The sequence below is a fragment of the Paralichthys olivaceus genome, chromosome 21 (genome assembly GCF_024713975.1).
Source record: "Paralichthys olivaceus isolate ysfri-2021 chromosome 21, ASM2471397v2, whole genome shotgun sequence".
Taxonomy (NCBI): Eukaryota; Metazoa; Chordata; class Actinopteri; order Pleuronectiformes; family Paralichthyidae; genus Paralichthys; species Paralichthys olivaceus.
Window position 1 is genome coordinate 1746342 of NC_091113.1, and position 19878 is coordinate 1766219.

Consider the following 19878-nt stretch of genomic DNA (forward strand, 5'->3'; position numbering starts at 1 on the left):
GCAATTAGTCAACCTGGACACTGAGGAATCCAAACACGCTCACGACACTTCGAGTATTTCTTGTTCCCTTTCTCTGCGAACGCACGCACACGCACACACACACACACACACACACACACACACACACACACACTCACACACACACGTGTTATGATGAACACAAAGCTGAGCACAAGCAGAACAAACAGCTGTCAGCCGAGTGTTTCCACCCGGACGACCCTTCCTCACAGTATCAGGGTAAAATAACAACTTGCACACGCCCCGACACGTTAGTCACACGGCTCGAGTGTGAACTGTCATGTCCTCTAATACCAGCAGGAGGCAAGACTCCATAACACAGATGCACAGATGCATCCATGTATTATTAACCGTAGTAAAGCGGCAGCAGAATGAAGCTGCGGTGCTGGGACGGTCTGTTACAGCAGCTGAACACTGGATAAAACTGGATCACAGATAAACAACATGCAACTCACTCGCTGCAACTTATTACAAACACAAACATTGTGAAACTGGTCCCTGGTTCTAGGTCAAGGGATCTTCTTTAATAATTTGCCAGAAGCATGAGGTCACTCCTGATGATATCTCAACTAAATCTCATTATGTTATGAAACTGTCGAGCCAGATTTCTACGTTGTGTCACAAGATGCAGTTTGTTCTCCGGGTTGGAATCCTTGTAAAGTGGATCTGGAAACTGCTGCACGTACGTGCTGCTCCGACACTGAAAAGTGTGGATCCTGAAAGCAGCTCAGTTCTTTGCTCTCTGATGAAGGTTTACGTGTTTTAAACCATAACTATCTACATCTAACGGCCTTTTCTCCGCTGCTGCTGCTGCCTCCTCGAGGTGAACGTGTCAGGAGAGGAGAAGGTCAGCTGTTAATGTTGTGCTGACGTTTCCACTCGGGGGATTTGGTTCTCATAACGCAGCGTGACGTGGAGGTTGCAGCTGAGGAAGGGAGAGGCCGAAAAACACATGGTTCATATTTTGAATATCTATAAACGGGGGAGGGAGGGGGGAGGAGGAGGAGAGAGAGAAGATGACGACTGTGGTCACCTTTGCCTTAGAAAAGAGGGAATAACAGGCAACTCTACAGCTTCCATCTTTCTCTCACGTGCACTCCTCTTCCTCTCTCTGCAGCTTTTTTTGTTAATTGTGCGACACATCAAGGGCGTTACGGCATCCTGAATCAAAGCCTCAGCAGCTCGGCAGTCAGGACTTTACTGCAGCCTCAGCTTCTGTCGTCACTCGCGGGATTCCCACTGGCACGGAGGAAAGAGAGAGAGAGAGAGAGAGGCGTGGGGAGGTGGCGGTGAAGAAAACAGCAGCAGCAGCAGCAGCAGGGGACAGACGTGTAAAAAAAAAACACTGATAAACCTTTTGAGAGATTTTCCAAAAGGAGCTGAAGCGAGAGCAGATTGTTCTCTCGTTAAAATGACTCAACGCACTTTGTTCTGCCTCTTTTCTACGCTCCGGGACTTTTGGCAGAAGATCACACACTTATAAATCTTTTCCTGCACCCACACTGAAAAGGCAGAAAAGATTCAACACTGCAGGACTGGGAGTGATCCCTGAGACAGTGGGACGTTCACTGGCCTGAGCTGCAGCATCAAACCCCCCAATGTGAGGAAATCTGAGCTGTAAGCGGCAGCAGGTCCGGCTGCACCTTAACAAACCTTATGTTCTCTGCCATCACACAGGGTGCACACGGAAGTTACTGAGTACTTTTTTAGCTGAGGCTGCAAAAAGGATGAAAAGTTGTGAGGGTATTTAACGTGTGGTCGACTTTTTATGGAGGAAGCGCTAAAATACACAGAAGCTTAACACACGTGTTTTCACTCATGCGACCGGAACGCTGCTGCACATACAATATTTGAAAAGATTCAGTTTAAAAGACGAAGGTTAATTCTCACTTATAAAGACGAGTTGCATAAATGAATGCAAAAACATCTACACATACTGAATCCCAGCCTTAACGTCACAACTCATTCACTACAATACTAAAGATGTTTTAAGACATCCACTGATATTTCCTGAAATGATGAGGAGGGGCTTTGAAGACGCAAAACATCTGAGCTGCTCCGAACTTTCTCCGCAGTTTTTCCTGCCAGCTCCATCAGGATGTTCTGCACAGAATTCACAGCGAGCGAGTCAACAGATGCAAAAACTGAGATAAATAAAAAGAATGCAAATGTGTCAGGATGAAAAAGAGGAGTCATAGACGTAGAGGACGCAGACGAAGACGTCAACTTGGAAAGACGAAGAGATTCGACAGCTTTTGGTGATAAAGAGTCGACGATAAGGTTCGACGCCCGAATGATTTGGATAATTTCCTGTTTCTGGATCTGTCTCCACCCCCGTCCCCCTGCTGCATGTTGTAAAAACCTTTATATTGTGAATATCACTTTGTTGAACCATTTCACAAATTTAATTAAAGCAAATCTACGTCCTATTAGATTCTGTTCCCTCGAGGTGTTACTGATCACGGAACAATTTAAAGCTCGTTCTCCCTCCTCCTGTTCCGTCGCGTTTGGTCAAACCGTGGTTTTATTTTATAACTTGTGTAAATGAAGAGTTGGATCAGTGACGTGACTGAAATAATAATAAATGAATGAAGTTCATCCAGTCCAGGGGAATCGGTGACTGATGAGGGAAATAAATGGTTCAACGACAGAAATAAATCCCCCAGGAGAATTGTTCCAGGTGAAGTCAGATTACCCAGCATGCTCCTCTCTCTTCCACTGACTGAGAAGGGGGGGGTAGGGTAAGGGTTGCTATGGCAGCAAGCATTGCAGCAACGGCGGGGATGGATGGATCAAACGTAAGAGTGGAGAAGCTGAATGAAGCGGCGGAGCAAAGTGGAGTCATCAGTCTAACAGGAGCCTGAGATGTGGCCGAGCTTTCATTTGTCACAACGGAGAGGAGATCCGTATCACACTCTCACACACACACACACACACACACACACACACACACACACACACACACTCACACACACACACGCACACACTAGCGCTCACATCTTTTGGCTTCAAGGTCATCGGCTCCATTCAGCGACTAAGAAAATCAACATGAAGCCTTAAAACAGGATCCTGATAAATCCACTCACACACTCACACTCTGTACTGAAGTACTTATTGCCGTTTCTTGTAATCGTGTATTATTTCCACAGTATATAACTGGTATATAATATGTGGATCTTTATCGCCACCAAATATAGTATATCTGACAGGTAGATATAAGATTAGCTGGTAATTATCTGTAAATTAGCCGGAACTATACAAGATATAAGGAAGGTGCTTGTGTGATATATTCAAGGTAATTTCTTCAGAAAGAAAATGTTTCCTAGAATTCCTCTGCTTCATTTTAGAGCTCTAATCTCTGGAAATACGTCTGCAAGTATAAATACTGAGTCAGTGACATTTAATTTGTGTACTGATGTTGTAAGAGTCTGAAATAACGCCAAATAATAATTATATCATGTGTTGGTGTTATATCGTGAGTGTTTCCAGGTGCAGATCCGTAATGTGTGGCAGCAGTTTAAAGAAAAACAATAAACTTGAACATAAATCTGGATCATCTGATAGATCTGATAGATCTGATTAAATCTGATTAAATCTGGGAACATGTGTTTTTATCTTATCAAAAATAAGGATTCTGACTTTTATTGGTTAATATTTCAACGTGTCCAACAAAAAAATAGTTCTGACTCTAGGAACGTGTTGTTCTCTCTGATAAAATCCTTCAGACAGATGGGGTTCGGCCTTTTTCCAACAGACCACCTTGACGGTGATGTCAGTGCAGAGCACACGCTGCATAGTAAACAGACGCACAACACAACACGGCACAAGATAACAAAACACAACCCGAGGCTGATTCTTCTCCCAACAGCACAACAAATCAAAATGCTGCTCACAGCCAGAAGTTTGCAGCGTCCAGGTCCCGCTCTCCAGAGAGTCGGCTATTTTTCTCAAGGAGCACTAAATCCCTCCAGCTCCTCTCGGCTGAACACAATGAAATGGCTCGACTCATTCCGGATTCACCCGGACTACCTCGGCCCTCAGGAGGCAACAACACAGAGAAGCCTTGAAAAGTAAAATCAACCGGTGGGAGGTCGCGCACTTTCTTTAAAGCCTCCAGCGATTCACTCGTCGCCTTCTGCCACCGAGAGAAAACTTCTCATGGCATTATTATCGATGACACGGAATAGAGCATTTACCGAGTATTTACAAAACTAGACGCTGCTTGTGTGATTTAAATGTTTCTTTAGAAACGAGGAGCTGCTGCCACACAGGCCGAACATTTAATGGGTCGTGGTTTGATGGTATCAATATTTCAGCGAGGCTAAAAATACAGTCGTCTCAACAAATCGTAGGAAAGAGCCGAGTGAGCGCTCTGAAACTTTTAACGACTGATCCACTAATCACCTCCTCAAGTCATCGATTTTGTTGTGTTTTCAATCAAATGAGTCAGAATCTCAACCCTGTCCAGACCGTCCTGCGTCGAAGGCTCAAACACGTCCTGCGACCTTCTCGGGGCCAACCTATCCCACATCCTTATGTCCGTTCACTGCTGCCCCTCAGTGTTGACCTTGTGACCCCTCGGGGGCCGTCAGCCACAGTTTGGGAACCATTCCATTAGATCAACAACACGACTTGAATCTAAAGGAGCAGGGACATTATTTACGAGCGGGCAGACTTCACAGATAAAACCCTGCTGGCCGATTAGTCCGTCTGCTGTTAGATGCTAATGCATGCTAACGAATTCCGCAAGAGCTCTCAGACAGAAAATGGAACATCTGGTGAGGTGGCTGTTTTTCCTCCCGCTTACGGACGCGTCGTGTTTATCCCCCGAACACCACCATCCTCCACGCCCCCACTCCTCACAACAGGGGTTGGGTCAGAGCCAGTGGGGGGGGTGTACGAGGGGTCTGGTAGTTTTATCCCCATCCAGCTCTCAATCCTTGCGTCTCTCTAAACTTCTGCCGCCTCTCGTCTCTCACTGTGAACTGTCCCGGCAGCGTTCTGGCAGCCGAGGGAGAGGACAGCTCGTCGGACTCGTCTCTGCAGCGACGCTCGCCTGCCAAGTTCTCATCGTACTCGACAATTACACAGAATGACTAATAACAGTCGGCAGGGGGACTGGAAGGGAGACGACAAACGCCCAGTAATCGCTTCCAGAAAGTACCGAGGGTGAGAAGTTCCTTGCAAACAACAACACCTTCATAATTATGTTGGCGCTGCAGGAGCCGTGAAATAACTCAGGCAGGTGACAGGCGGGAGGAGACAATGTGGTGCAGGGCGCTGGAGCTGTGACAGCATTGTCAAACTGAGACGAGCCCTGCGGTTTTAAATGGAGTGTTTGGAGGCCAGCAGCGAGAGCCCAGGACTGACGGAGGCTCATTTCTCTGCTTTTGTCCCGACGTTTCCATCAGAGGAGTGAGGCTGAGCCGTCGCTGTGGATACCACTGACCTTGTTCCTCCTCCTCCATCATGCAGCCTCCGCCTTCGTCCTCTCACACGTCTGAGAGCGACATTCTATGAGGAAACGTGACCCGTGCTGATTTCAGCACGAGGTCATTTCCTCTTGCTGATTTTCAAATCAAAGTCTTTAGGTGTGACCCATTCATGTTTCTCCAAGACGATGAGCACGACCTCGAGTCTTCAGTGTTTCCACCAGATTTAAAGATCCGCCATGAACCAAGCAGATTAAAACCAGACGGATTTTTGTAGAATTAAGTTATTTATTGTGTGGACTGGTCATAAATAACTTCAAATTATAAAATGAAGGCACATATATAAACATGTTTCCAGTTTAATTAAACCTGGTCCTGTCCCTAAAGGTAGATAAAAGTGAGTTCCTCATATTTCACGACAGCACACGGAGGTTTAACACCGATCACAACGAAACACATTCGACCGACAACTGATGTAGTTCACTAGTCGTTTGTCTTCTTCTTGAGCTGTTTCAGCAAAACTACCAATGATTTGCAGATTCCAGATTTATTTATTAACCCTACAAAATTATAAGAATATATTTTGGTCTGTTTGTCAGAGAGAATAATAATTTTCCCACTTTTTGATATTTTGCATTTCAGTAAATCAACACAGAAATGATGACATCCCTGAAAGAACTTCATGTGTGGTGGCATCAAGATTTCCATTGATGTGAAACTACCGAGAAAGAAAACAGACCCGGACCAACACAGCAACAGTAAAAGTGTCCGTTCAAAACTTTCCACATACGTGAGAGGAAACAGTCTCTAACAGAGATATGTGCTCTCTGTGTTCACTGTGTGTAAGAAGTTATTCATCCTCTAAGTCTGGATCAGAAAATCAAAATTAAGTTTCTTTTCCCGTCCTGACAAGAGAAATGAAACTTTAAAGAGACGAGCTGCGTCTGATGTGGATCGACAGACAGTTTAAAGAACACGGAGCTGAACAGTGATTGGTTGATTTTCACTCTAACCTACATTTTCCTCTAGAAATGATGGTGGCCTGCATGGTGACGGAAAAACTAAAATAGAACTGAAGGTACGTTCTGACACAGACGCACACATCAGAAAATAAAAAAAACCCACACTGGTGCACAGAGCTACACACCCAGCACCTCCCGACTGATGTAAAGACACGCTCTGATGTGTCCTCGTGTGCATCTGGCTAATGGCCGCCTTGGGAAATCCACCGCTGTCACACAGCGCTGCATCTCTGTCAGCGGCAGCACCAGGCCCTGTGTTACAGCCGAGCACATGTACACATCAAATATATACACACACAGGAGGACACATGTGGTCGCACACACACACACACACACACGCTGCTGGGGTCTAATCTTAGCCGACCGAAGCTTCACGAGGCTCCACAGTGAACTGAGCAGCTTAACTGGTTTAAATGAACATCACAAAATGAAACTTTGGTGAGTGCCATGGATGTAAAAATCAGTTCGAGTGTCACGCCCACGTCCTTGGATTCTGTCGGCTCTAAACATCTGCGCTGGTCGATGAATAAACATCTGTGTGGCAGGAAACCACGTAACCAACACAGTGCACAAGATGTGATGCAGACGCCATAAATCTGTGCCTGGAAGAATTTTACAGAACGAGAGAGACAACATTCAACACAACAAGGCGACTGTGTCCGTGTTGGACGACACCGTTGAGCATCGTGTTTGTTCATAGTTGCATTAAACACCTGAGCTGCTGCGTCTCTGAGTGAGCAGCCACTTCGGTTAAAATGCAAAAAACCCTGGACTCTAATGTAAAGGACGTGATAAAGCTGCTGTAATCATCATTTTATATAACAATAAAATAATGTTTGATAAAGTTTTAGAGTTAATAACGTTTTGTTTACAGTTCTTACTTGTTCTGCTGCCCCCCAGTGGCCATAATTCAAAGAATGCAGCTTTAATGCTATTTCTAAGGTCTTTGAATAAACTTTTCAAAGCCTGTGACTTAACTTATACATTATTATTATTATTTAAATATGACGCAGTTTAGAAAGTAGTCAGACTTAAAGTCACCTGAACAAACTAAAACATGTTTTCCTTTACTGCAAAAGAAAAACCACTGGAGACGAGAGCGAGTACACGAGTACATAGATCATTTCATAATAAGAGCATGTGCTACGCTGCGGTTTGTTGTGAAAGCCTCTGTCACTGTTTGAGTTACAGGTTACAGGGTCGAGGTGACGGCAGCAGCAGGAGAGAATGTGGCTTCGCATCCTGGAGAAGATGCAAGATGAGATAACATAGCAAGAGGTCGACGTATGTGACAGCTGAGGACGCATGAACGCACATTCAGTTTCACTCGTCGTGTCCACACGCAGAACAGCAGGTGGACCCCGAGTCTCTGTGAGACAAAAAACTGTGACTCACTCATTTCTCACTTTGATGAATTATTATCTGGAGGTTTATTATATTTTAAACCATTTGTGACTGAAGCAGCTTTTTTATTGTGGACTGTAAATAAAGATATGACACGACATGCGTCATGGTCATAAACTCCGACATGGACCAGATTCAAAAGTCAAAGTACACATCATGGAAGTATTTAGTTTCTGATTAGCGTAGTAAGCTGAATTGTTTATTTGATCCTGTTGGTCGAGTGCTTGTATCGATGGGACCTCGCTGCCCAGCTGCATTCACAGATCCCAACTTCTCCCGCTCTCCAAATGCACAAGATGGCAGCGTTCAACCAGAGTGGAGACCTGTCGTCCATCTTTCTTTACAGCCTGTGGTTTTTATGGTAATGTCCAAATGCCTCCATGTTAAAATAATGAAACCAGTAGAGTCTACGCTACATGGCAAAATATATAACGGGTCTGACCAAAGAGACCACGAAGATGATCATCAGCTGCTCGTCCTGCACTTATTTTTCTGTCTTTGCATTTTCACAACAACCAATCAAATGGAAATAAGAAATATCTCGTGCAGATGAAGCAACACTTTGCCTCTGGCTCCTCTCAGCTCCTCTGGGTTTCTGTTACAGTGAGCTACACACACACACACACACACACACACACCCCCCTAATAACGCTTAACCATTAAAATCAGATAGAGAAGGGAGAGATATTTATGGCGCTCCCCGCAAGGCCTCACTTCCTCGTTGCGACCCACATTCCACATTCTGTAACGGTGAAATATTCATCGCTGTTATCGCTGCCGATCAGGATGGAAGCTTCTGTTGTGTTTGGCAGCGCTGCATCGGGCAACACTGAATATTTTAAAGACAGCAGAAAACAAACAACGCGTCCGTCGTGTTCCTCTGGATGATTCTCCCCTTTCACTCTCAGTTGTCAGTGCGATGGCGTTAAACACGTTTTACACCGATGCTCATCAGGAGCCAGAAAATGTGGCTGACGCAGGAGGATGAGGGGGGGGGGGAGGGATGAAGCACAGAGGTGAGGATAATTCAACGTATTCTGCTCTGTGCAGAAAAACATAATCCGTCAGTGGCTGAAGAGCTGGACGCATTCTGTGTTTGCAAAACGTCAGCTGTGATTTCATCAGGCAGAGTGAGGCTCTCCAACCGGGCAGCAGATGCCTTTAGAGGAGAGGCCCTCAGGCTGCACACACACACACACACACACACACACACACACACACACACACGAGCTAATATGCTTCAACACTGGAGCAACGTGAGAAAAGGCAGAGGTGAGGCTACAAGAGAGCTGCCACTGTTCTGCAGCGTGAAAACAGAAAGTCTGCGTTAGTGTTGGGAGGAGACACACCGGAGAAAGTCTGCTTCTCCACATGCGGCGGGAAGAGCACCTGCCACGTTGTTACCGAGCATATGTTGCTCCTCTCAGCTACATGTCATTCAGGGAGCGTCTCTGCAGGGCCATCGGTTTCACACCGAAGTAAGTACTCGCTCAACAAACGAGGGCCACCGATGAACTAAATATGCAGCCACAGCAAAGAAATCACAAAAATAAGATTGAGATGAGTATGATGATATTAATTGTATTTACATTTGTTCCTTGTACGACTGAAATTCTTCTGAAATGATGATCTGACGGTCAGTGATAAGCAACGTGTGTTTGACTGCAAGACAATGAAACCAGAAAGACTAGCTCATAACATTTCCCATGTAACTGTCATGTTTACACTTTAATGTCATTTGTGTGAATTTTAGCTTCAAAGCTGCAGAGAAAACCAAACGTCTGTAACCTTTCTCGTCCACAGCAACGGAACTAATCTTTATTTACAGCGTTACATAAATGACATTTTCCATTATATGTGTTCATCGCTGCTTCAGTCAGCTGCTGAAATCCACCCTGAGACGTTAGAGACGAGACGGGAGGAGAGAGACGGAGGAGGGAGGAGGAGGAGGAGGGGAAGCCTCTGTGAGTCATCGCCTGCATCATTTACTTCCCCCGCTGCCTGGACGCCGAGGCCGACCGAGTGTGGAGAAACTCCAGGAATCACTTCAAGTCGGGCGATGAATGAATTACATCTCTGCTGCACGACTTCAACCAAAACTAAGCTTCCAACTTCTAATTTGATTTGGTTCTTGCTGCTTCCGCAAAATTCTTTCCTCTTGTACGGGTCAGGTTTATTCAACACGGGTAAACTGACTCCTTCCCTCATCACCAGCAGAGGAGTTTCTGTTTTTTCCTCCTCCGCGTCACAAACACGCCATAAAACCGAGAAGCTCTCTCACCGCGCGTCGTCCTGCCAGTGTTGCATCTGGCACGATACGAAAAAACCTTGTTGCAAGTTGTTCCCATGATGTAAAAAAACTAAGAGAACACAAACATTCACGGCTGTTTCACGTGCGTCATAACATCAAACTGGAAAAGAAGCTTTGAGGAAGAATGTGAGTTTAAACACAAAGACGCTGTTGGAAAAGTGAGAAGATCAGTTTTTGGGTTTGTCAGCATCCGCCTTTTTTATATGACAGATACAGACTTACTCACAAGTGATGTTTTTTTACTTCGTAGAATAAAAACCTGAAAATGTCTTGAGCTTGTTTTAACCCCAGATTTTATTTCAGGCGTTTAACTGAACACTATAAATAGTTCCACTGAGCAGCCGTCTGATAAACGCAAACTTCCCACTCGGTCATCGCAACCACCAGCCTCTGGGTCGTCCTGCATCAGTAATGAGTGAACGCCTCAGTGAAGCAGCCGTCACGTACACAGGAAGACCTTGAAGCCAACGTATGACGACACACAGACAGTAAATCAGCTCCACAGACGCTGTCACAGTCACAACAGAGCACGAGGTGCTGACACCAAACCTCGATACGCATGATCGACAACATCCACAGTATCTTTCACCCTGTGGACAAACGGGCATGAACCACGGATCTGAAGCGTCCAGGGTCAAGTCTCGTTACACAAGACAAAGTCTTTCTTCGCCAAATCTTCACAGTAGAAAATCAAGAGTTTACTTTAGCATAAGAACGACTGGACCTCTGAACCACGTCTTTATCACAATCACACAGAATTCAACTTGTTATTCATCCTCTTTTCAAAACTGATGTCATATTTCGCTCCCTCGAAACTGAGCGGCCTCCCACTTTGAAGAACGTCTGGTAATAAAAGCATTTTCTGATCTGACTCAGCAGAACAACATCGTTTGTCTGTTTCCCTCCGAAGCTGCTGGAAATCAACGTTTGGAAATCACAGACCTCGCAGATTCAGGCTCTTACAGATGCTGACAGGCTGCGGGTAAACGTGGAGGATTCGTTTTTGACAGTCCACTTGCCCACTGGGACGCCGCTGCTCGACATTATTGTGTGTGCCACAGCCAATCAGATGTATTGGATTATTAATGGAAGGTGCTGGAGAAGCGGTACGGCTCATTTAATCCCTGACAATAATAACAAGAGCCCACGTTAACAGCGGTGGAACTATTTAAATCCCGTGTCTCGGTATTTAAAAAGTCTAAAACCATGGATGTCTCAGTCTGAACATCATCTTGAAGTCAGATGTTTCCCTTTAGAAGAGTCGTGAGCTTCCTGGAGCCGAAGTATTTTAGGAGTCACCTCCATGACTCAGCTGCTGCCGAACCACATGTGTATTTTAAATTATGCAATGCCGACAATGCAATGGGTATTTCAAGACTCCGTATTGGAGTGAAGAGAAAAGCCTGCGATGTGCCAATCCCACTGAGAATCAACAATCTGCACATTTCTGCAGCTTTTGGTTCCTGTGAGATGAAATTCTCGGGTATTTTTATTCAGCCCAGAGCTACAGTTGCATCTGAAGCTGAAGGCAGAACAATCCGTTAGTCACACAACAGGAAATTTACTACAGTGAAACATTGATTTACTTCAAAGTGTCAAATATTTGTGTCTCACATGTCAAAAAAAACCAGATAACGGTGTGAGCATGTTCCAGTTTGGACTCTTGATGAGTCGACATTGATGTTTTTCAGACATTTTCCAAAGTGTATTGTCTGAAAAAAGCTAAAGTTCTTATCATCTGGTGATCTCCACTGATTCAGATACTTTTCATTACCATGGGAACAACCTTTCCTCAGCAGCCGAGCAGAGCAGATCCCTTCTTGTGTCCAAGACTAAATAGAGACATGTAGTCAAATTCATTCCACCCGGAGCTGCTCCGTCGATTACTCTCACACGCAGCGTATTTTTGACGAGAGGGTAACTGGAGTGCATGGAGCTAAAACAGGAGACGTCCCGTCAGCAGCGGGAACACAAACACACAGACAGGAGCGTGTCTTCAGGTGTGCGATGAAACGCCCGAGTGACTGTTGTCAAAGTGGATTTGACTCCGTTACTTTGGACCTGAAGCTTCACAGCAGGATCCTCGTCTCAGAGAACGTGTGTGATTCACAACAAGCTCCCGAAGAAGCTTCTGTCAGCGGAGACGCTTCGTCACGTCATAGGATCTATTATAAAACAGGATCTGTACATTGTATTTTATAAGGAGAACTCTACTGAACCCCAGATAATGTTTTTACTTCTTCTTCTTCACGCACAGCAACAATGACGTGATTGTGATGATACCAAAAACAAGTGACTCATCATCATCTCGTGATTCTGATGCAGCTTGGCAACGATTCACACCATATTTATCACAAAAGAACAGTCGAGCTTAATGAAGAATTAAATACTGGTCTTTGTGTGTTTTGGGAATAATAGAAACATCTTCAGATGGTTGTTGTTGGTGGAAAGACAGTTTGTGTTTTAGTTTGAAAAAGATGAAGCTGATCCAACATCTAAACTCAGGATTTCTGTGTTTGTCCCACTTTTTCCAGTTTACTGGTTTATTTCACCGGCAGCAAAAAACCCATTTGCATTTTGTTTGAGGACAATTAACACTGAGCGCCGAGAATAACATTTTATTTTGGACGGCTGCTGTGGTTTGGAAAAGATCATTTAGCACATGAGCAGACAGAAGACGTGTGTGGAGGAAACACTCTGATTAAAAACACAAACAACTGCAGCTTGAATAGTATTTAACAGATCATCTTATGAGGGAGGAGTGGTGGAGGAAGTAATCAGATCAAGGATGCACCGTAAAAATACTCTCTAAAATCTGGTAATTGAACTGAAAGCATGAAAAATGAAAGTACTCAAAGCAGAAATCTTGCTACGACGAGTGTTAAACCATCATTCATCACATTTACAGACTGTGAATGAAGACGTTCGACGTGTCTGCACTTCCTCCCACTGTCCAGAAATGAAGACAAACGATCTCAGATGTGAACGTGTCTGCACAGTGAAGATCGTGGGGGTGGAGCCACAGCGTCGAGGGCCAATCGGTGCACGTGTTTTAACAATGATGAGTCCGTCTCAGCTGTCAATCATGACGTTTCTTAGCATCAAATTACTGATGAGCTGCATCGGTGTGATAACAACGACCCGAAGTGACTCAAATGTTCAGTTCATGATCATCAATATTGTGCAAGCAGCTAGTTTTAGCTCCTGTCAAGGTGAGAAGCTGATGATTGTTAGTTTAATGATGAATTAGATAAGATAAGATATTCACAACGGGGAAAGGTGCAATGTTAGAGGAATAAACAGTGAGTAATAGTAAATAAGAAACACTTTAAGATGTAATGGTAAGGAAATGTAAAATGATATACCCGTAACACTCAATGATTGAAACGAATGATTATTTTCAGTTTGTTTGTAATTTCTCGTGTGACGCTGCCCTCTTCACCCCTGCCCCTCGTCTCACACCACACTGAGGCGCTGACACCTGAGCACCGAGGGTTTGAGTCCTCATTAAAGTTTAACAGACATAGATAGGAGCGGTGGCACCGAGGCAGCAGCTACAGCAGGAGGAGGGAGGGTGGCCACACCTTCAGCTGAGGGTTTCTCCTCTGACTCGACTCCAGGGACTTCATGTCGGTTGTGATGGTTTCAGGAAGATCAACTGGTTGGGAATTTATTCTCTCATATTTGGGAATTTGTGGGTTAATGATCTGAAAACCGCTTCCATGGCAACAATTAACAATCAACCCAGTCGTCCCCAGACACGTCTGAAGAAGAAATCTGGAATGGTTCTTGCATGAGGCCCAATATCTCACACACACACACACACACACATGAATAAAGTTTGATTTTACAGAAGAAATTAGTCAAACTATCTCACTGTGGTGTTTTTCTGCATCATTTCTCTTTCTGAAGGGAAATCTCACTGAAGACAGAAAAGCTGAGGCAGAGGAAGGCGACAAGAAACGAGTGAAAACACATCTCTCACATAAGAGCGGGTAACGAATCAGAGCGGGCGAAACGAGATCATGTGGAAATAACGAGGGAGAACGCCTAAAAGTCTGGAGATATTTAAATCTACATCTCTGATCTGCTTTTAATGTCGAACACTTCAAACCATAAGTCGTTCTCAGACGTGACCCAAAGTCCGGAGAAGTTTTTTTTCTTTCCCATCACGGTTCAGAGATGTTTTCTCGTGGTCCCTCGTCAACGTGAGCGCTCGGTTTTGCGAAGAAAGAAGAAGAAAAACAGAAGTTTGACTCGTTGCGTTTTCTCTTGGCAGCTCGGCTAAACTCTGACAGCTCTGTATGAGACACCACTCTGGCTCCCAATTAGCGTCCATTACAAGAGTGGAAATGTACCGCTGGAGCTGTGGGGGCGTTGCTGCCCCTCCACCAAAACCCCCATCCCAGCCTCCTGATGTCATTTCCTGTCCAGTTCACGCTCAGGCTTCAGTTTAATGCTCCTCAGGGGCTGTGGCATGTTTTGAAGCGAGGTGGGACCCAACAGCAGCTGAGCTTATGTTTCCAGGACGGCTCAGCTGTGGCGCTGGACGCACAGGATAGTTGGAGGGTGGGTTGGAGTCAGCCACGACAAAACTGAGAGACCCTGGTCGCCACAGTAACGTGGGTGTGTCCCAGCAGTGGTCACGCACACACACACTCAATTACCAACTCGGTTTCTTTGCTGCTCACTGCGCTGCACACAAACACGAGCCAACACAGAGAATCCACTGAGGCCTGATTCTGGTTTTACAACCTGCTCTGGGTCTGTGGGTCAAGAGCCGACAAACAGACAAGGACGCAGCGTCTGAGACGTTTCGCACAACCGTCCTGAAAGCGTTGGCAAAATACTCGGCCGTGAATCGAGATTTAACGGTATAAAAGTCGCCGGGTTCATTTGAAGCCTTAAGCGACTTCCCTGATAGAATAAGTTGATGGATGAGCACAAGAAACAAGCAGCTGCTCTCAAGTTAATGTACCTGAATGGTGCAGAGCGTCCGATGTACAAACTTCGTCTTTGCTTCTATACGTCAGTGAAATAACTTCCTGTCAAGACGTTTTCCAGATTCTCTGCCGTCAGCAGCAGCAGATGAAGAGGAGGAGGAGGAGGAGGAGGAGGAGGAGGAGGAGGAGGCCGGCTCCTCGGTGGCTCTGCAACAAACCGAAGCAGCGTCTCCATCATCACACTCCAGCGACTTCCATAACGCTCCACTGGCATTGACATCTCCCTTAGTGACTCCCTCACTTTCACCCACGAACCCGACGTCCCAGCAGAACAATGACAGACGGGAAGAGAAAACTTCCCACTTTTAACCCCTAAATCTGCGGCAAACCTCTCTGATCCAAAACACGATCCAGTTCTATTATTTCTGCTCTTCGTGTCAAAGGAGGCTCATTTGTCGTCTCCTGTTCCTCTGCTAATTACCTTCAGGGTGAAGCTGCAGAGCATCGTTTCAAAGTGAAGTTTACACTGAAGGATTGAGAAGCTGCCGGACAGAGAGGACGGAGAAGAACCAGAGCGACGGGGGAGGCTCAGAAACGAGTATGAGAAGAAAGAAATGTTTAATGTTGATACCTAGAGGTGGAAAACATCTCGTGCTCCTGTAGATCAGTTAAAAAAACACACACACACACAGACACACACAGACACACACACGTCTCTCCTGGTCAACAGTAATGCCCGTAATGATGCTCATAATAAAACCTTTCCTCAACACCTCCGAGGAGCCCGGAGAGCTGCAACACTTCCCCGCTGTAAACAAAATGTCATCCATGTCAGGTCCTGTTAGTCCGGCCTCTCCTTCTTTACCCTCTCACCCTCGTCAGCTCACGGAAGCCGCTGCGCTGACCTGGCCTCATCAGCACCAACCGAAATCATTTCATTTCCCCACTGTTACTGCTGCCACGCCATGAATACTGATGGCGTTCCAAATAAAGGGAGATCAATTATCAAATCCCGACGATGCTGCTGTAATTAACACACGTGCAGCACCAGGTCTGACAAATGGGTTTATTATCTTTCAGCTGAATGGTCCAGCAGTCGAGGAAGATAAAAAAAACACACCAGAGTAAATTAGGTTGATCTCTATGGAGCCGTTTCTAATAAAAACAGGAGCAAAACTTTGAATCTCTGTGTTGACGAACCGTCCAGACCGACACAGATAACGGGTTTTGCAGCTGGGGGGCGAGGGAGTGAGGATTTCAAGACGAACAGACACAATCAGAATATCTGGACTTTCCTGCAGTTCACAAATCTCCACTCAATCAGGAGACTTGACCCAGTGATGATCTGCACGTCCAGACTTCAGATATTTCCAAATCTGAAGTCTCTGACGGCTCAGTGCACGAAGCCGCAGACGTTGTTGCAGAACTAGCACGTTGGCCGTTGCAGTTTATTTCTTCCACGAATCACAGCATGAAACTTCTTTAGCTTCCAGCTCCAGCAGATTAAACTGTGTCACAGACTGGAGCAGGGGTCTGCGAGCGTGTCGGGGGGGGGGGGGGGGGGGTGTCAGATACGGCCCAACAAGTTCTTCCTCGTGGTTTATTGAAGGGAAAAGTAACAACGAAGCCCAGAAATCAGCTGCACGCCTTCGAGGTTCACGGAGAAAACACCAGAATCACAGGCCGCAGGTTCATCCATCAATCAGACGTTAGGTTCAGCGGTGATGGAGAAAACAATCACGCAGGATGTGAAAAACTAAACTAATGGACACTGAGGCCATGTTGGTGGAGATTAGAAATCTATTTTCCAGCCTCTCTTCAACACATTCTTTTTCACCTCAGCCTCCTTCACTAAACCCGGACTAACATCTATCCTCTGCTCTGCGGGAGTGTTTGTACGCAGAGATGTTACAGAGTCCAACAACCTCTTTCGCTTATCGCCGACACAAATATGTGAATGAGCAGATGAGTTAAAAATACTCTGCAGAAGAAGTGACGAAGCCAGAGGAGGATTACGCCGGTCCCCTTCCTGCCATAACCTCGCTGTGCTCGGGGAGAGTTACACATTTTCATTCAGTCCCACAGTTTACGCAGCATTACACAGGATTATGGAGCGGGCTGACTGTTTGGGAGATGAATTTAACTGTGTCTGAACCTCTCTTGACCTATATCGTTAACTGGAGCAATGCAGCAATGTCGTCCTGCGGGGAGACGCTTCATTAGTTTGAGGATGCTCATGTGCGTGCGCGATGAAGACAGATGGGCATTTTAGGAGCTTTGAATGTTTCTCCGAGGGTAAATAAAAGCAACAGAGAGAGAGAGAATATAAATATTTCCTTTTGCCATAATCAAATCACAGAATCAAATCCCTGCACCAGAGAGAAAATGAGCGTGACACAGTTTCATCCTATGATGCAGCTAATGGGCCAAACCAATACAAGTGAATTAGACTGAATTAGATGAACGTACAGGACGCACGAGTTGGAGGCAGATATAAGTGCTCATTAACGTATTTGTCAACAACTCTATCTCTTCCTGTTTGGACTTATTAACTGGAGGCTGGTGTATAAATAGATATTGAACGAGAATAGTAAAACACAGTTGGTAGTTCTGCTGAGGCTTCACACGTCCCCTCATATTCAATCAAGCTGCACCAGATTACACTCACTCGTCGATATCAGTCCTCTTAACAAGTTTTCAATATTTATGAGTTATTCTCTGGGAAATCAGTGAAAATGTCACGAAACACAATGTTGAAGAAAGAGACATTTCTGGATTCGCCTCTTATAATAAAAAACGATAATGATGGAGAGGATGGAACTCCTGTCCTTCTGAATAAACTCAGACTCCGTGTTCCGTTACACATTTTGGACAATATCTATTCACAGCTATAAACTATAAGAATGCAGATAAATTAAAAAGCAGAGAGACGATGCATTTGAGTCAATGTGTTCCACGTCTTCTGCAAATTCACATTGTGGAGTTTTTCATTTTCCATCATTACAGTGACTCAAACTGTCTTTGACCTGTCAGAGGAGACACCGACAGTAAACATCCGGGACATAACCACAAACATATCTCCTGATAAAACACAGAAGAGAGTGTAAAGTAAATCTACGGGACATAAGGACACTACCATTATGTCTTCGGGCTTTCAAATCCTCACGACACTCCGGGCGACACCGGCTGCCAAGGTCACGGAGAAGATCTCACCAACGACCTGAGCGTCCAGCCGTCAGGCGTCGCGCTGGAGTCTCTACCCTCTAAATGTGACTAATTACCCCGGCTGTTCTGCTTCTTACGATACAGGTTGAAACTCATTACTGGGACGTTCCGCCTCGCTGGGCTCTGCTGCTGCGCCGCTCGGGCAGATGAGGGGGAATAAACCAGCAGCTGGCCTCCTGCCCTGACACACACGTTGTCGTGTGCAGGATGTTTCTATGCGCACAAATAATTGGCGGGTTTTTATCTTTGACAAGTGCATTCGAGCTTTTGTTCCTTTGAGCGCTGGTAAAGCAGAAAAATAAAAAAAAAATCTGCTGGGCTAAATGTTCTCCGAGGGTTCCTGAGGCCTCCTGCCAAGTCCGCTCTGCTGGGCATTAGCTGCAGTAATACCTTTTCCATTGATTTGTATCAGCGGCCCTGCCTGCAGTGAGCGTGGGTGAGCAAGCCAAGAGATATCCTGACACACACACACACACACACACACACACTCCTCTCTCTGTGCCAGCCAAGCAAAACAAACTGGTTATCGGGCACTTAACAACGAACCCGGAGCGAGTTCTGCCGGCTGCATGTCAACAATGAGTCTGTGTTCCTGTCGTGCAACAATTACAAAGGGTTAAACAACACTTGATCCAAATTGCCAAGGGTGTAGTGTTGACACATGACATTGGCTTTTAGTTACAAGGGGAGGGTGGGGTTGACAAATAGAAGGAGAGCCGTGACAACACCTATCGAGCTGCACCTCCTCGACTGGAACACAACGAGAGACACGAGGAGCGCGTTAACGTGAAGTCACCGTCACTTTACCGGAGCCTCGACCGAGAGCTGAACAATCTGTAGATTCATCCGTAGCATCGGCTTCTCGGAGATAAAACACGAATCACATAAACCTCAGCACGTTGATCTAAAGCGCTCGTACGTTTCTGATTCGGCCTCGTGTGGATTTACTGAGATTAATGTTTCCAGTGTTCGTCAGCGTGTCCACATGAGAGGCTGCACAGACGCCTCCACTCCAGGGTTCAACAAATGTTTATACAAATCAGTTCATCAGTCCAGTGTGTCCTGACCCAGCCTGGGCCCTGCTCCTCCTCATCACACGCTTCTCCCTGCTCCTCCTCATCACACGCTTCTCCCTGCTCCTCCTCATCACACGCTTCTCCCTGCTCCTCCTCATCACACGCTTCTCCCTGCTCCTCCTCATCACACGCTTCTCCCTGCTCCTCCTCATCACACGTTTCTCCCTGCTTCTCCTCAGCATCATCACACATGTTTCTCCCTGCCCCTCCTCATCTTCAGACATGTTTCAACCTGTTCCTCCTCATCATCTATGTTTCTCCCTGCTCCTCATCATCATCACACGTTTCTCCCTGCTCCTCCTCAGCATCACACGTTTCTCCCTGCTCCTCCTCAGCATCATCACACACGTTTCTCCCTGCTCCTCCTCATCTTCAGACATGTTTCAACCTGTTTCTCCTCATCATCTATGTTTCTCCCTGCTCCTCCTCAGCATCATCACACATGTT

At 45.8% G+C, this 19878-nt stretch overlaps 1 protein-coding gene and 1 long non-coding RNA gene across 3 annotated transcripts in view; one reads left to right on the forward strand and one right to left on the reverse strand.

The window, feature by feature from the left end:
• arhgap44b (Rho GTPase activating protein 44b) overlaps positions 1–19878 on the reverse strand; it is a 44797-nt gene that overhangs the window by 23588 nt on the left and 1331 nt on the right. The window lies entirely within an intron of this gene.
• Positions 4239–15231, forward strand: LOC138406014 (uncharacterized). Its single transcript, XR_011239678.1, has 3 exons — positions 4239–5187; positions 6093–6528; positions 7664–15231. It is a non-coding gene; the product is annotated as an uncharacterized lncRNA (long non-coding RNA).